Source organism: Atractosteus spatula, chromosome 5, assembly GCF_055471065.1.
Source record: "Atractosteus spatula isolate fAtrSpa1 chromosome 5, fAtrSpa1.hap1, whole genome shotgun sequence".
NCBI lineage: Eukaryota > Metazoa > Chordata > Actinopteri > Semionotiformes > Lepisosteidae > Atractosteus > Atractosteus spatula.
Window position 1 is genome coordinate 3,285,583 of NC_142710.1, and position 18,497 is coordinate 3,304,079.

The 18,497-nt window shown below is 45.9% G+C and overlaps 6 non-coding genes across 6 annotated transcripts; 4 read left to right on the forward strand and 2 right to left on the reverse strand.

Annotated features, from left to right (window-relative positions):
• The first annotated feature begins 1,595 nt into the window (after positions 1 to 1,595).
• On the forward strand, positions 1,596 to 1,667 carry trnap-ugg (transfer RNA proline (anticodon UGG)). The gene has a single exon. It is a non-coding gene; the product is annotated as a tRNA-Pro (tRNA).
• Positions 1,668 to 2,007: 340 nt separating this feature from the next.
• On the reverse strand, positions 2,008 to 2,080 carry trnam-cau (transfer RNA methionine (anticodon CAU)). Its single transcript has one exon. It is a non-coding gene; the product is annotated as a tRNA-Met (tRNA).
• Positions 2,081 to 5,504: 3,424 nt separating this feature from the next.
• On the forward strand, positions 5,505 to 5,577 carry trnar-ccu (transfer RNA arginine (anticodon CCU)). The gene has a single exon. It is a non-coding gene; the product is annotated as a tRNA-Arg (tRNA).
• A 10,979-nt stretch (positions 5,578 to 16,556) lies between these two features.
• Positions 16,557 to 16,628, forward strand: trnap-ugg (transfer RNA proline (anticodon UGG)). The gene has a single exon. It is a non-coding gene; the product is annotated as a tRNA-Pro (tRNA).
• A 662-nt stretch (positions 16,629 to 17,290) lies between these two features.
• On the reverse strand, positions 17,291 to 17,373 carry trnal-uag (transfer RNA leucine (anticodon UAG)). The gene has a single exon. It is a non-coding gene; the product is annotated as a tRNA-Leu (tRNA).
• A 733-nt stretch (positions 17,374 to 18,106) lies between these two features.
• trnai-aau (transfer RNA isoleucine (anticodon AAU)) lies at positions 18,107 to 18,180 on the forward strand. The gene has a single exon. It is a non-coding gene; the product is annotated as a tRNA-Ile (tRNA).
• Positions 18,181 to 18,497: the final 317 nt, after the last annotated feature.

Consider the following 18,497-nt stretch of genomic DNA (forward strand, 5'->3'; position numbering starts at 1 on the left):
ACATCGCAGTGAAAGCAAATGGCGTTTTCACCTGTTTAATTGCACGTTATTGTTGGAAAATGCAACGGAATTCGTTATTCTTCTGATATGAGTTTAAACAAACGTTTAATTGTAAGTGAAGTCAGCTTGTTAAAAATGAAACCAGCGCCCCGTCGCAGAAACGTACCCCGGTCTCCCGCGTGAAAAGCGGGGATCCTCCTGTGCGCCATACTGACGGGGAGCGACCGCGGTGAAGTTAGCTTGAAGCTCGAAAGCGATTTTGGCCTGTAGCGTTTTCACGAAATCCCCTAGAGTTACGAGAACGATATTTAGGAATATAAATATATTATAATTCTGAGAAGTATAGGACTGACCTCTTTAACAACGCACGATGTGTAATTCTGCGTCTGTGAATTGAGAAACAGAGATGTCTGTTTTATAAAAGGCGAGAGAGTGGCATTCAAATCTGTCGCAGATGCGCTGGGTTATATAAGCAAAAAAATGTTTATGAAGAAGGTGAAATACTGCTGTGTATTTTCCTCTTGTTTAGCCGCCACTGCCGGCTATACACAGTATGATAATATTGCAAATATCGTATTATCTTCAGCTGCAAACAATTCCTTATAGTTACAAAATTTCACCTTAATATTCCATGTTAAGTGGATTTAAAGATGATAAACAGTAGGAAAACAGGTTAAATGAAGATAATCGTTTCATCAACATCTACCGCTCCACGAGCGCTTTAGACTTTAACTTCAACACAGTGATCACTCGGCACTACTACACCGCGCTCAGTGATGACTGGGCTCTGTCTACATTAGACATGCGCTTTCACAGCCTAGCCCACCTGCTCAGGACCTTCTCACTGTCTCTAAAGAAGAATTACACGTCACTGTGACAAGCCTGTCTTAGAAGTGCTCTGTGCTCTGTTTACAACAAAAACCACAGCCCGCTTGAGTCTAGGTCTTACTGACAGAGAAATGTATTTTTTGAAATTCTTGGGCTAAACTTTTATTGTGTTGTTTTGTTGTGCTTCAGTCATCTGTTTGACCTTCCTCGCGGGGAAATTATAAAGACTCTACAGTTCGGACACCTACTCTGATATTTCGATCTTAAATTAAGGTCTGCTTCTTTTGACGGTCTTATTATGCAAAGAGTGTAAGACCCAAGTGCTCGTTTATTAAAGTCCGAGATCCTGACCGATTTGACTTTATACCGATAATTGCAGCAAATTAATGAAGAAAAGAGAAACACGAGAAAAAAACTGCTGCACACATGTGGCCAGTCTTAATGAGCGGTTGCTGTCAGACGTGTTTCTGTGTTAAACGCACAAGGACAAAAACAGCCGGGAGACTCCGATCGAGCACTGGGCTGTGCTTTTCTCCCTTGGAAAGGTCACGCATTCCGCGAGGTAGGCAAGAACACGCGTGTATGAGCGAACAGGACCCACCTGGCACGAGTGAATGACCCCCCCGCGAGCTCATTGGCAGGAGAGAGGGGAAGGGTGGGCTCGTTGGTTTAGTCCAAGCGAACGGCGCGAGTCTCACTGCACTGGTCTGTCTCCGGTCTCTGGGCGCGAAGAACACGTGTGAAATTTGAGGGGTAGCTTGTCGCAGGGCTCGTTGGTCTAGGGTTATGATTCTCGCTTTGGGTGCGAGAAGTCCCGGGTTCAAATCCCGGACGAGCCCGTCTTTTTTTCTATCATTGTAGGAAGACATATCCAGCCCTCCTCGGGAGCACAGCAGAGCGAGTGTCGTGAGGTTATAGCCAGGTGCTGCAGCTGACGGGCTGACTGCTGGTTTACAAGATCCGGTGGTGGAGACACCTTCACCTCTAAGAGTTTATCTGCAGCTCTCATGTATCATTATTTTAAAAAGGTGTGAGTGGACACCGAGCATCATAGCGAGGGATCGAACTGTGTTTATCGCGGACTAAACATCTCGTATTCGGTGTGGAAGTGAAGAACACGCGTGTGGGAGTGAACGTCCCACGCCCCATCTGTGAAGAGCCCGAAACAGCACTGATCCCTGCCCCGTGTGAGGATCGAACTCACGACCTTCAGATTATGAGACTGACGCGCTATCTACTGCGCTAACGAGGCTGGACGATGGCTGAGCTGCAGTATGAACTCACACGATATGATTTCAAATCAATCGGTGAGATCCACACCATCCGCTGTCACAATAAATCCCAATCTGTCATTTAGGATCCCAGCCATTCCGGAACAAACTGTTACTTGCTACAGCTGAACGAGTAAGCATTCCACTACACTTGTTGTACACGGCAAAAAAAAAAATCTTGAGTCAAAAATTCATGAACGATTTCAGAAGCTTGCTCTTTATTACGTTGCACCCACGTTTTGTACTCCTCGCAGTCATGTACAGTATATACATATTCATATGCTGTAGACTGTATATATATAGTTTCTCATATACGAGTGTGATTTGGGCTTGAAAGATGTCATCTGGTAATGGAGCGAACGGCCGGCGATACCGGACAGCCTTTCCCTCCTGTGAGTCCTGTTGATGCGAAGCTCTGCTGTGCTGTACTCTCACCCGCTGTGTGCTCGGCACGAACTGGATTATATAATAATGGATTGAAAGGGACACATTCTGACGTGGGTTTAATTAAGATTGACACCTGTGTGTTAGAAAATAAATAATCAATAAAATACATCGCAGACTTTCTCCCGTTTTAACAGGTTTCCCGTGGAAGGGTTAAGTTACAGTTTTATAAATTGAAAACGTGGCGGGGAGAGGTCATCGCCTCCTTACAGCGCTCGACGCAAAGTCTTCACAATGTTGCAAGTGAGACAGGAGTCTGTCCTCTCTAGGACGTAGAGCGCAAAAGCTGGAGGATGCGGGCATCGATCCCGCTACCTCTCGTATGCTAAGCGAGCGCTCTACCATTTGAGCTAATCCCCCTTCCTCTCCTGGCGATCACACTAAATCCCTCACGAGTCCTCTGTGCGATCGCACACTCGTGAAAAACACACTTGAAATCGGAGCACGCACGACCTCTCTGGCTCTTTGGTCTAGGCTTGCTGTTTGGTTGCGAGAGGTCCCGGCCTCAAATCGCGGACATGCCCTATTTTATTCTATGATTACAAGAACATACGTCCAGCTCTCCTCGTATTTTCTGCTTTTATGAAACGACTATAGTAGCACAGCAGAGCGCGTATCGTGATCACGCCTCACTCACTGTGAGATTATAGCGAGGTGTTTGAGCTGGCGGGCTGTCGGCTGGTTCACAAGAACCGGTCGTGGAAAGATCTTCACTGCTCGGACTTTATTCTGCTCTCATGACAGTGGAGGTGACTTTCAGTGCGCTTCACTGCTCTCTGAATCTGGCACACTGTTAGAACAGAAATTCTCCATGAAATAAGTCCTGGATTTTCTCCCGTTCCAACAAGTTTCGGGTGCGTGGTCAAAAAAATGTCATAAAAACGACAAAGTGAAGGCTGAGAAAACATTAACAATGTACTTTATACACAACGCAAGTGTTTTCGTAACCCTAGGAGGTTTTGTGAAAGCGCTACAGGCGTGCCAAAATCGCTTTTACACTGCTATTTTCTCCTGTTGGTTTTTTAGAGTACATCTGATTGACTGGTCTTCTCTCTTGCGGGGAGACGGGACTCTTCAGAGAGGGAGTCTCCCACTTGCGTGTAATTAGCAGGAACCGCAGAAGCCCTGAACCAGAACATTTCTAGTGCTGTAATTGAGCAGGAAGTCCAAGCGGTAAAAGCGTTGGACTTAAGATCCAATAGACATAAAACCACGTGGGTTTCATCCCCAGTCCTGGTAGACTCTCCTTAACTAAGGAGCAAGTAAAGGTTTATTCTCTGCTGAGAAGAAAACAAACACAACATTTCGGCCGTGGAGCCTTCGAGTGTCTAGAATTACACGTCATTGTGACACGACTGTTCTCTGTGCTCTGTTTACAACAAAAACCACATCCCGTCTAGGTCTTGCTGAAGGAAAAATGTACTTTTCTCTGTATTTTTGGAAATTCTTGGGATAAACTTTTGAAGAAATGTTGATTTGTAATTTGTCCATTTTTAACTCGGCTAAAAACACTTTTTCTAGATCTCCTTTTCCATCTGTCTGTGCTACTGCTCCTCCTCACACACTACTAACACGTGTAGAATCAGTTGTTATTCATGAGGTTTCTAACGCTGGAAATTCTTTCAACTGAGCTTGGGACAAGTGAAAGCACACGGTAATTCGTACATCATCTATACACATTTTCATTCTCATTTCTGTTACCAGTAAGTGACCATCGACCAACAGCAAACATGTGCTCCTTGTTAGTATAGTGGTGAGTATCCCTGCCTGTCATGCAGGTGATTGGGGTTCATTCCCAATGGGGTGACAGATAACTTTTTAACTACCTCACTTCAGTTTAAAAAAAACGTTTTAACTCCGTTAATTGTTAATTTACGTTAATTCTATGAAATGATTACATAGATATGTGTCCAATAACATGACTTCTCTTCTTACGGGTGAGTAATTGCAAGAGTTTGAGCCCCGTCCATGGTGAAATGCTAAACAATCGGCAATCTGTGCAGGAAGGAGCCCCTCTGAAAAGAGCACCAGGGCACAAGCTCGTCTTTAATCCCATTGACGTTCTTCACTAGAGGCATGGGGTCGAACCACACTTCTCACACGCGCTTGCTTCCCCTCGTGTGTGAAAGTGTTTTATGTGTGATTGAAAATGAAACAAACTCCAGTCTCCGGTTAGAGCTGAAACAGCAATCCAGAACATGCCGCCCGCTTGAGTCTAGATCTGACCCAAAAATAAACTCATTTCATTCTTTATTATTGGACATTATTTTTTTAATTAGTAACTTAATATGCAGGACACACTAATATAGGATTCTGACGTTGTCGATCTGCTATTTGTATATAAGTGAATGTCGCTATTGAATTGATGGAAAGATCAGTGGGTTTGGTTTTCTTCTGTTCACCACAGAAGTCCCGCCCTTGGTTCTTACGACCCGCCGCCTCCGTCTCTGTCCCGATCCGAAGCAGTCGGTTCAGTTCGCCTGGGGTTCCGATCCAGACTCGGACCTGAAAGAGCTCTTCTTTTCTTTCACACGTAGTGATCAAAACTCTCAGGGGGAACTTTCACAGTTAATGATGTTTTCAGGAACAATAATCACACATCACGGGAACAAGTAAACATTTATTCCTGCTGAAAAGAGAAGAGAAGACACAACGTTTGGGCTGCGGAGCCTTCTTCAGGTGTCGGGAACGGATCATCAGTCACTGTCGATCATTAATTGCATTTCAAAAATCACACACAGTTACATCTCACAAAACATCTCATTAAAATCTGTACTTCCACAGGAATGGGCGATGAAGCAACAACAAGGTGACACCTTCAACACCGGAACTGGACACCGGTCCATCTCGGGTCACAGTAAATTTATTACTGAATAAAATCTGTAATTTCACAAGAATTATTGATGAAGCAGAAACACATTAATTGTCATCTGACCTGAATGAATCCCTTGTGAATTGTGAGCCCCAGTGGCCTAATGGATAAGGCACTGGCTTCCTAAGCCAGGGATTGTGGGTTCGAGTCCCATCTGGGGTGTCTCCTCTTAAGAGTTCTGTGATGAGTGAACAACTTGACTGTGTATGTTCATGATTTTTTTTATATATAGTGCCTTTAAAAGTGGCTTCTCTAAGCACTTTATAGAATGACCACAACAATAAATGTCTACATGGGTTCAATCCCCACTCCTGGTAGACTCTTGTTATGAACTTGAGTTTTTAATCCACTTCATATGAGGTCAAATCAAATCCACTCAAAGTTTATTTATCAAATGCACAACAATACGGTGTGCAGCAGTAGTTGCTGGCAATGAAATGTCTTTTTCTGTGAGCTCACAAAAATTACAAGAATCACAAAAATTCACAAAAACACAAAAATCACAAAATTGAGGTTACATTTGTAGTGTTTCATAGCCATTCAGGGACGCCAAATATGTAACCATAGTGGCTCTCTGAAGGCACCAGTTCTGTAGGGTTTGGGCATTTACTGAGACAATTATTAATTGTAGCAGTAAATCACAAAGTTGATTCTTTTGATGGCTTTAGAATCCAACCATGCGACATAACTCAAACAACGCACACACACAGGTACTAATACACGAGGATACATTTATTAATACATAGAATATGCATATAAACCTAACAGATCTTATCGAGAGGGTTATCAGAATACAAAAGATATATATATTCAATCAGTTACGAAGTGTTACACATATCAAGAGGACATACGTTCAGTATATCATTCATTAAGACCGTTTCGTAAATGAACTTGGTTATAACTTCTACATTAGATACTCAAAACAAGTACATAACTCTTAGGAATTAAATTGATATCAACTGGTTGGGATAACAATTGAATTCTCGAGCTGTAATGCATTGAAGTTGAATACTCATCCAATTTCTGGGGATTCAGATCTCCTGCAGGCACAAACAATCAGCTGCAGGCTTGTTGCTGTCCAATCCGCGCTCTCTGGCTCCGTGCCAGGCTGTGCTGTGCGGCTTGCGATGGTGCGCTGCTGATGCTCACTGACCGGCTAGTTAGTGTTGGCTTTAACTAGCAAAGTTTGTGCACAGGAGAAAAGATGACTGTGGATCCCAGCAAGTCAGGAAGAGGACCGGTTCGTTCCTGATGAAGAGCTAGTTCTGAATAGTGATTCAGCTGTCCACAGTTCTGACCTGTCCACGAGGCCTGCTGCTGGTTACTCTCTGGCAACCTCCACTCTAGACTCTTAGAACAAAGGAAAGTTCTGGCACTCGGACACAGTGGTTGTCCGGGCTGAGTCTCAGGATGGTCAGGAGGCGCGCTGCGAGAATGTCCTGCCCTTGGGAGCCTTCTGCTCCTGGGCCATCCTGCCCTGGAATTCTCCTTTGAATTCCCTTTAGAACAGTCCACAGAAGTCCACTCCTGAATCTTACTGAATCTCCCGAATCTGAATCTCGTTGAATCTGAATCTCTCAGGCTCTCTGTGTTGCCTGTTTTTACCTGGAGGAACTTCAGCTCGTTGATTGGCTGAAAGTTCCATGGGCATCAGAGTCCCACGTGGGTTACTCAGCCCTACCAGTCCCTGATTGGTTGATCAAGGTGAGATATGAGTCACTTAGTCCTGACACTTAGTAATGCAGTCCAGATGTCCATCCGGCACTCCCTAGACTGATAGGCGCCAGTGGATGACCATTGATCATGATAGCCAGACTTAGCTAAGTGCATCCGCCTTTGGGAGCTGTCCTAGGAAACCTTAAATCACCCTGCACTAATGGTCTCTCTGTGGCTGCACCACAGAGATGAACAGAGAAATGGGGCCTCATTTGGGAAGCTCAGAAACACTTAATTCTGCCTTATTATTAAGCCTCGCCGCTACATATCCCCCCTTTTTGAAGGTCACGAGGTCCTGAGGCGTTGTTGCCTTCAAAACAAAACAGAGTTAAGTGATGTCCCTTGCCATTAGAACATTAATCTTAAATGTCTACATTACTCCTCGAGAATTCATACCGGAACCAGCATTGGATACAAACAGGATGAATAACATCTGGAGTATGTATAAACACGGTAGGAGACATTATCTAAGTCTAGGAATTACACATCAGGAAGCTCACTGTCAATATCTGATACCTCTGTAGTAGATATTTGGGGAGAAGTCACTTCCTTTCTTTTGACATGCTACCTTTGACTCATTCATGCTACCCGGAGTACATCTTGATGTGAGAGTACATCATTCAGAGTACACTGTCAGTCATGATCCAGCTACCTGGCAGTAGTGTTACAATAACAACAGTTCCTGTTCCCAGCCCCCCGATAAACCACAACACCTGTGTTGGGTATCTGCTAGGGTGGTTTGGAGGTTTGTTCCATTAAAGCAAACTAAACTACCTGTACCTCTTCAGGGCTTACTGTTTCTTGGATTTCTATCCAATTCAATAGTGTGGCACCTGAAGGCATCCAAGACCTCAAGTTTGGTCTTATATTGTCTGGTTCCAGACCGTACAGTATTAAGTTCAAGAACACTGTGGCCTCCTCGGGAACTTGCAGGAAAACTGTTTTGATTACGTAGCTGCATTGCGGTAGCTGTATCATGCCTGTCACAAGTCATGGTGACAGTTAAATGTGGTGTGTTGACCAGCCATTTACGTCCCACCTGCTCTTCATGGGGTTCATTAACCTCCCTCTGCCCATTAGTAGCTTTACACCCTTCATTGGTGAATCGTTTAGACACAGCCAATGGATAGCTTTGGTAGCCATACCCATCTCAAGATTTGGAACCAAATTCAATCTTGGATTGCCTTCTGGGTGAGCTATGAGCAATGGGGTTAATGTCACACACTCCTCTACTGAGAAGAGTGGAATCAAGTGGGTTGGGATTTGTGCCGTGGTTAGACTGGCTACAGTGGCACTAAACTCCCTTAACAGGTCTTGTGTCAACATTCTGGCCTGTTGCACACAAGCATAAACCCACTGTATAACACCAACAATCATGTCCACTGGTTGGGGAATAAGGTTTAACCCTGTTGCATAGGAAGTTGCCTGTAGGGTTTTCCCTAAGCTTTCCAACTTTTGCTGCTGTCGATACAGTCTGTCACTACCCTCTGGCATCTCTGACACCTGCCTTCTTGGGGCAGTCAGGGTGAGAGTGCCAGTAGCACACAAACCTACCAGAAAAAGCAAACGTGCAACAGTGGCGGCAGGAATCAGTCTTCCCAAAAGTCTTTTCGGGTGGCTGATCCCAGTCATCTCCTTCTGAGTGATTGTTGCCTTTCTAAGCTGGCGCAGCGTGTACATGGTGTCTTTCTCAGTATGCCATGTGGCATCTTGGGCACCAACATCCTGGAAATCTGGGGAGATCTGACACAGCTGCTGATGCTGCTCCTCCATTTCCAGGGCATCTGCTTTTTCAATTTGTTCATGCCTGTGCTCTAGGAACCCTGCAGGGGGCGGTGCAGCGGTGGAGCATGCCTGACCCTCGGCTGAGTGGTCATCTGGAGCACCTGAGTGATCTGGGATTGTTACCCCATTCTCACTGTTCAGGTCCACCCTGCACACTTCCTGATTGAGGAATCCCTCTATCGGCATGTTTACAATCGTTCGCTGGGCGTGGGTGTAGGACACCTGCTCGCTCCCCCCTTCCCTCGCTAGGGGTTCAGGGAGCTGCCCCAGCACTGGGATAGCTAGTTCACTGTCTTCGAACTCGCTATCACCCACCAGGCCCATGTCAGTGCAGGCGGGGATTCTGACACCCCTCTTTGCGATGTCCTGCACTGACAGGCGGGTGGCTTGACCATCCAGCTCCAGTCTGGGTGAACCACTGTTGGTCAGACTCAGACTGACAGACTGAGCTGGTGGCTGTAAGAAAACCAGCTCGGCTTTCATTCCCTGTCCCTTCTGGGGGACTGGGTGTGTTGGAAACCCTGCCGTTGAGGCAGGAACAATCAGGTCAGTCTCACTCACTACCTGGTAGTTGTGAGAAATAATGTTACCTGACTGCAGGTTCCCTGGGTCACAGCAGAGGGAATCGGCATCTGGGATCAGGTGTGTCCACAGCGCAGTAGTCTCAGCGTCCAGCTGGACCTCCTGTCTAACCTGTGAATGTTGCACCAGGGGCACCTGGTGGTGGCCCCATGACAGCTGCTCAAGCAGATCCTCACTAATAGAGGACCTCTCAGGGCTAAGGGTGAGGGCTACATCACCAACCTGCTCTCCTGCCATCTGGATCCCTTCCACCACTGCAGGGTGGTGGTCCTGACCCCTCTTGGGTGCCAGGGTGCACAGGGAAAGCTCCTTTTCATCGCCAGGTGGGGAGATCTGCTCCTCTTTAGGGATGTAAAAGGGGTGTGCTTTACCTGGTGGATCAGGCGGCTGCTTGGAGCACTGCTCCTGTGGCATGGAGGCTGTTGTGACCTTGGCCAGGGCACGACTTCCCTGTATATCTGGGAAACAAGATAATATTTTTATTTCTTGTCCAGAGGGAACAGAAGGAATCTCCACATAGGCTTCTGTGTTCGGTGGGCACTGTGTGAGCACAGTCTGCCTCTTGGCCCCCCTTTCCTTCTGTACAGAAGGCTTAGGAGCCTTGACCTGTTTCCACACTTTGCCTTTCTGGTGATCCACCAAAGGTTCCACTCTGAGTCGCATGCCCTTTTCTTTTTCAACCCGTTTGAGCTTGCCGTGTGACATCAAACACCTTTCAACCTCAGTGTCAATCAGTGTCTCACTGGGTAAGACATCTCCCATGGCAGCCTTGAGGTAAAAGCTTCCTGCTTTTCCTCTGTGTTTTACTGCCTGCTCTGTGACTTCAGGGGTGGAGTCAGCACTCGCTTGGGAGTGGCCGACCTCATCCAGGCAGGAACCCTTCCGCTCAATCAGATAGACTGAGGGAGTGGGAGGGGGCGGGTCTCCGCCTCCTCCAGTGGAGAGTATCAGCTCATTCACGCTTCCGGCAGCCTTGGGGAGCGGTTGTTCCTGTCCTAATAAAGCTTGTTCAAGCCTGGCCAGGCGGGCGGCTACTGAATCCTTTTGTTCAGCTTTATCTAGCCCTTTCCCTCCCCCGGTGTTCTCATGGCACTTAGGACGCTGGGTGCGGTCCTGTGTGCCTGCTTTGGAACAGGGCTTAGCCAGCTCAGGAGCCTGTGCTCCTTCGAGCAGGAGGGAATTAACCCTGCTGGCTCTGACGGCGAACACAGTCGCTTTAGCAGCTTTTTGCTCAGAGCGACTTTGGACATCATACTCCCAGGCTTTCTGCACGAATCTTTTAATATCAGTCATTTTCATGGTCTGTGCATCTGTATGCATTAAGATCATCTTTCTGACTGATGGGTGGAGATTCGCAATGAATAAACCCTTGAAATGTATGTTCTCTTCGCAACCCTCATCATTTCGCCCTGCAAAATAAGTTCGTCTAAGCCTCTCGTAATATTCGCGAGGGGACTCTGCTCTCTCGTGCTTAATGTTAAGGGCGGCGGCTATCGCGGCAGTCGGATCAATAAACGCACTGTATTCCTCGATAAGTGCATGACAAAGCTGTTCAAAGTCATTACAGACTTCTTTTATCTGCCTAGCCATCCACTCATGTACAGCTCTGCTGGTAGTTTTCCTGACCAGAAGCACTTTCTCCTGTTCTGTGGCGTTTGGCAGGAACTGCAGGTTATACCTGAGGTCTTGAATATAACTCTCGATATTATTCTCTGACACTGCGGGGTCAAATCTCTCTACGTCCTTCGCTAGCTCTCTCAGAGAATGGAGATTTATTCTTCTAGCTTCTCTGCTGACGGAGATATGGAAGAGATCGTGGTCAGACTTGTCGCTGCTAGAGAGAGTGCTTAATAGCGACTCGAATTCAGACCTTTTAGCAACCATCGTTAAACTTAAAGAGTATTACTTTTAAGCATGAAATCACAGTTTTACCACAGAAAACCACAAGATCAAGTATGCAATCAACCCTGTAGATTGCAAAAGATCACAAAACAATCAAGCACTGCTTAAAGAGCAAGGGGAACTTTTTTCCTTTCGGCTTTCAGCACACTGTATTGTCGTGTATGAAACCCGCGGCGTTTTATATGAATTATTCCGCTTGGTTGATTCATTTCAGTCTTGCCACGTCCACCCAGGGACGCCAAAAATGTAGTGTTTCATAGCCGTTCAGGGACGCCAAATATGTAACCATAGTGGCTCTCTGAAGGCACCAGTTCTGTAGGGTTTGGGCATTTACTGAGACAATTATTAATTGTAGCAGTAAATCACAAAGTTGATTCTTTTGATGGCTTTAGAATCCAACCATGCGACATAACTCAAACAACGCACACACACAGGTACTAATACACGAGGATACATTTATTAATACATAGAATATGCATATAAACCTAACAGATCTTATCGAGAGGGTTATCAGAATACAAAAGATATATATATTCAATCAGTTACGAAGTGTTACACATATCAAGAGGACATACGTTCAGTATATCATTCATTAAGACCGTTTCGTAAATGAACTTGGTTATAACTTCTACATTAGATACTCAAAACAAGTACATAACTCTTAGGAATTAAATTGATATCAACTGGTTGGGATAACAATTGAATTCTCGAGCTGTAATGCATTGAAGTTGAATACTCATCCAATTTCTGGGGATTCAGATCTCCTGCAGGCACAAACAATCAGCTGCAGGCTTGTTGCTGTCCAATCCGCGCTCTCTGGCTCCGTGCCAGGCTGTGCTGTGCGGCTTGCGATGGTGCGCTGCTGATGCTCACTGACCGGCTAGTTAGTGTTGGCTTTAACTAGCAAAGTTTGTGCACAGGAGAAAAGATGACTGTGGATCCCAGCAAGTCAGGAAGAGGACCGGTTCGTTCCTGATGAAGAGCTAGTTCTGAATAGTGATTCAGCTGTCCACAGTTCTGACCTGTCCACGAGGCCTGCTGCTGGTTACTCTCTGGCAACCTCCACTCTAGACTCTTAGAACAAAGGAAAGTTCTGGCACTCGGACACACTGGCCGTTCCGTGGTTGTCCGGGCTGAGTCTCGGGATGGTCAGGAGGCGCGCTGCGAGAATGTCCTGCCCTTGGGAGCCTTCTGCTCCTGGGCCGTCCTGCCCTGGAATTCTCCTTTGAATTCCCTTTAGAACAGTCCACAGAATCCTCTCCAGAATCTTACTGAATCTCCCGAATCTGAATCTCGTTGAATCTGAATCTCTCAGGCTCTCTGTGTTGCCTGTTTTTACCTGGAGGAACTTCAGCTCGTTGATTGGCTGAAAGTTCCATGGGCATCAGAGTCCCACGTGGGTTACTCAGCCCTACCAGTCCCTGATTGGTTGATCAAGGTGAGATATGAGTCACTTAGTCCTGACACTTAGTAATGCAGTCCAGATGTCCATCCGGCACTCCCTAGACTGATAGGCGCCAGTGGATGACCATTGATCATGATAGCCAGACTTAGCTAAGTGCATCCCCCTTTGGGAGCTGTCCTAGGAAACCTTAAATCACCCTGCACTAATGGTCTCTCTGTGGCTGCACCACAGAGATGAACAGAGAAATGGGGCCTCATTTGGGAAGCTCAGAAACACTTAATTCTGCCTTATTATTAAGCCTCGCCGCTACACATTTTTGAAATTGAATAAAACTCAATGTGAGTAGAGCTGTTATGTGTCCATGGTGTATGCAGTATATACATGTAGTGCACTTATGCTGAATATAGTGAGAATTGTGTGTCCATGTAGCCATTACAGGTGATTTGCTAAGGAGCTACAGGTTGGCTATTTAGCAGTCTTATTGTCTAGAAGTAGAAGCTGTTCCATAGTCTGTTAGACTTGGACCGAATGCTTTGGTACCGTTTACGGACTACAAACTGCAATTTGTGCCAAGCCATGCAGAGTCTTACAGGTGAGCATGAGGATCTTAAAGTCCACACGGAATTGGACAGGAAACCAGTGCAAGGACTCCAGGACAGGAGTAATGTGATCACTTGCATTAGACCTGGTCAGGATTCTGGCTGCTGAGTTTTGGACATACTGGAGTTTGTTCACTGTGGATTTAGATACCCCAGCGAGTGGAGGGTTACAGTAGTCGGTTTGGGAAAACAGAAAGTAGTTAATTGCAGTTTGTAGTCTGTTTCTGTTGTTTCTGCTCTTGATGAAGAACAGACGCAGATGGGAGCGTCTCTCTGAGGAAGAGTCCCGTCACCCCGCAAGAGAGAAGACCAGTCGATCAGATGTGCTCTGACACGGCAACATGAGGAAAGCTGTGTGTCACGAGTGACACAGAGGGATCCCCTACCAGATGAAATGGTACACTAAACACAACTTTCACGACTTGTGAAAAGTATCACAACCTCTACATAAACGCATCAGTGAGCTCATTATTTTTTTCTGACACTCAGCGTTTTGATTGATGCGCAATTACGCACCATCTGGAACACTGGGGGACAGCTGTGTACATACAGACGTTCACAATGCGAGAAATACTGCTCACTGGAGTTTACTGCGAAAAACCTGTATCTGACCATAGGAAACAGAACAGCACAGTCTCCAGTTACCCAGACTGTAAACACGGGAATAAAGCTTTGTTTGATTTCTGAAACCCTTTCTGTATGTCCTGTTTTCATTCAAGTAGGGGTCAACTATATTCACAATACTGCTGACAGCAGGAAAATTCCCATTCTTTACTCAACAGCTTTTTAAAAACAGCACCCATGATGTTCAAACCGATTTTTTTACACAGAAGACTGACACAGCTTTGCGTTGTGAATCTCTGGTGGTGGTTTTAAGGAATGTAGCACTGTGCACTGGGATAGGGGGGTGCTGTTCACGAGGCAATAGCATTTAAACTACAGCACCCACAATGCTCTAACCAAGAGTTTTACACACTAGGCAGGCCCCCTGACCTTTCACATCCTTGCTTTGGTTTGTGAAACTTTATTCTTTTTTAAGTTTTTTAAGTTAGCACTACAGGTTATTTACTGGAATAGTGGGGTCTTATTCATGACTCAATAGGTTTTTAAGCACAACACCCACAATGCTCTAACCAAGTGTTTTACACACTAGGAGGCCCCCTCACCTTTCACAGCATTGCTTTGTGTTGTGAAATTTTTCTTTATTTTTATATGATTTTGTCGGCACTATTAGACAGACAGTACATGGGGATAGGGGGTGCTGTTCACGAGTCAGTATCACTATCTAACACTCTACGAGCGCCACCTAGCGATGGTCTTTGGTCAGTGAATCAGCGCTGCGCTACCGGCGCTGTGAGATGAGAAATGACGCGCGTTCTGAGTGACGCCTTATTCCTCTCAAAGACGATACTGAGGCACCTCTCTGTACCCACAACTCTCCCCTGAAGTAGACCTGTCAGCCGACGTTATCAGCAACCGGTCGAGTTCAAGCGCAGGATCACGAATGACGAGAACTGTGACACAGAGAGACTCCCTGTCAGATAAAATGATACGACAGACATGCAACCCAGTCAGATAGGAATTTAAATGTTAACAGAGACATTATTTGAATTTACCATAAAGCATCATGTAGTTAGCAGGTGTTGAACTGCACAGTGTGACCCCGATAGATTTCTACTCCATGGCCTTAACCACTCAGCCACGACTACACGCACAGCCTCACCTTCTCCAGAACTCATTCCCGCATCATTTCCACTCGAACCTGCTCATTCCCCGATTAATTAGCTATTTCTATAATCGATAAAGAAAAGCTGTGTGTCAGCAGTGGGATTCAAACCCACGCTTCCAGGGAAAACTACGACCTGAACACAACACCTTAGACCGCACGGCCATCCTAACTACTAACTGCTCCGCCAGCCGATCCCATCAGCCACCAGGACCCCACTACGGTCCTCGAGTATCACACTGGGATTAGAAATACAGCGAGACTCTGGCATTCAGATCTGTCGCAGATGCGCTGGGTTTTATAAGCAAAAAAATGTTTATGAAGAAGGTGAAATACTGCTGTGTATTTTCCTCTTGTTTAGCCGCCACTGCCGGCTATACACAGTATGATAATATTGCAAATATCGTATTAATTTCAGCTGCAAACAATTAATTATAGTTACAAAATTTCACCTTAATATTCCATATTAAGTGGATTTAAAGATGATAAACAGTAGGAAAAGAGATTAAATGAAGATAATCGTTTCACCAACATCTACCGCTCCACGAGTGCTCTAGACTTTAACTTCAACATAGTGATCCCTCGGCACTCCTACACTGCGCTCAGAGATGACTGGGCTCTGTCTACATTAGACATGCTCTTTCACAGCCTAGCCCACCTGCTCAGGACCTTCTCACTGTCTCTAAGAAGAATTACACGTCACTGTGACAAGCCTGTCTTAGAAGTGCTCTGTGCTCTGTTTACAACAAAAACCACAGCCCGCTTGAGTCTAGGTCTTACTGACAGAGAAATGTATTTTTTGAAATTCTTGGGCTAAACTTTTATTGTGTTGTTTTGTTGTGCTTCAGTCATCTGTTTGACCGTCCTCGCAGGGAAATTATAAAGACTCTACAGTTCGGACACCTACTCTGATATTTCGATCTTAAATTAAGGTCTGCTTCTTTTGACGGTCTTATTATGCAAAGAGTGTTAGACCCAAGTGCTCGTTTATTAAAGTCCGAGATCCTGACCGATTTGACTTTATACCGATAATTGCAGCAAATTAATGAAGAAAAGAGAAACACGAGAAAAAAACTGCTGCATACATGTGGCCAGTCTTAATGAGCTGTTGCTGTCAGACGTGTTTCTGTGTTAATCGCACAAGGACAAAAACAGCCCGGAGACTCCAATCGAGCACTGGGCTGTGCTTTTCTCCCTTGGAAAGGTCACGCATTCCGCGAGGTAGGCAAGAACACGCATGTATGAGCGAACAGGACCCACCTGGCACGAGTGAATGACCCCCCCGCGAGCTCACTGGCAGGAGAGAGGGGAAGGGTGGGCTCGTTGGTTTAGTCCAAGCGAACGGCGCGAGTCTCACTGCACTGGTCTGTCTCCGGTCTCTGGGCGCGAAGAACACATGTGAAATTTGAGGGGTAGCTTGTCGTAGGGCTCGTTGGTCTAGGGGTATGATTCTCGCTTTGGGTGCGGGAGGTCCTGCGTTCAAATCCCAGACGAGCCTGTCGTTTTTTCTATTATTGTAGGAAGACATATCCAGCCCTCCTCGGGAGCACAGCAGAGCGAGTGTCATGAGGTTATAGCCAGGTGCTGCAGCTGACGGGCTGACTGCTGGTTTACAAGATCCGGTGGTGGAGACACCTTCACCACTCGGAGTTTATCTGCTGCTCTCATGTATCATTCTTTTAAAAAGGTGTGAGTGGACACCGAGCATCATAGCGAGGGATCGAACTGTGTTTATCGCGGACTAAACATCTCGTATTCGGCGTGGAAGTGAAGAACCCGCGTGTGGGAGTGAACGTCCCACGCCCCATCTGTGAAGAGCCCAAAACAGCACCGATCCCTGCCCAGTGTGAGGATCGAACTCACGACCTTCAGATTATGCAACTGACACGCTACCTACTGCGCAATGGCTGAGCTCCAGTATGGACTCACACGATATGATTTCAACTCAATCGGTGAGATCCACACCATCCGCTGTCACAAAAAATCCCAATCTGTCATTTAGGATCCCAGCCATTCCGGAACAAACTGTTACTGGCTACAGCTGAACGAGTAAGCATTCCACTACACTGTAGTACTGTAGTACACTGTAAAAGATGAGAATGTCTCTGTGATATATTTATTATATTTCTATATTTTATACCGATAAAGAAAACCTGTGCATGTCAGGAGTGGGATTCGAACCCACGCCTCCAGGAGAGACTGCGACCTAAACGCAGCGCCTTAGACCGCTCGGCCATCCTGACTTCTGACATTGTTGCCACCTGGTCCCATGAGGCACCGCGACCCCACTACGTTTCTCGAGTATCACACTGGTATTAGAAATACAGCGAGACTCTGGCATTCAAATCTGTCGCAGATGCGCTGGGTTATATAAGCAAAAAAATGTTTTTGAAGAAGGTGAAATACTGCTGTGTATTTTCCTCATTTTTAGCCGCCACTGCCGGCTATAGACAATATGATAATATTTCAAATATCGTATTATTTTCAGCTGCAAACAATTCCTTATAGTTACAACATTTCATCTTAATATTCCATATTAAGTGGATTTAAAGATGATAAACAGTTGGAAAGCAGATTAAATGAAGATAATCGTTTCACCAACATCTACGGCTCCACAAGCGCCACCTAGCCATGGTCTTTGCTCAGTGAATCAGCACTGTGCTACTGGCGCTGTGTGATGAGAAATGACTCGCGTTCTGAGTGGCGCCTTGTTCCTCTCCAGGTTGTTACTGAAGTGCCTCTCTGTTTTGGAGACAAATGGATTTCAAGTCCAGCGACTTAACCACTCGGCCACGACTACCCGCACAAACCTACCTTCTCCCGAACTGACACAGGCTCGTTCCCGCATCATTTCCAACCCAAAATCTCTCTGCGTGATTAATTTGCTATTTCTGTCTCTCTATATCGATCATCACCAGCTGATTCACTAAGAAAACAAAAGGTAGGAAAACTCAGCGGTAGATATGTGACTCACGAGGCCGGTTAGCTCAGTTGGTTAGAGCGTGGTGCTAATAACGCCAAGGTCGCGGGTTCGGTCCCCGTACGGGCCAGTGAGTCTCATTTTCACACACCCACTATTTCTAGTCTACCGACGCAGAAATACACATCATTATGAAAAGACGACCTATAAATAAATCAAAACTACTTCCACTTCTCTTTATTGGTGGAAATCGCAGAAATTAACGGAATTGTTTCATCTTCGGATGAACTTCTAAAAAGATTCTTCCGGGTTACAGGCGGGGATACTCACCCCTATACTAACGAGGAGCGGGAGCTCTGTTTCCTCTCAGGAGACGTTTCCTCTCGGGGCTGATATTTCAGGATTTGGCGATTTGGCTTTCATTTCGATTATCTTCAGAAACTTGTT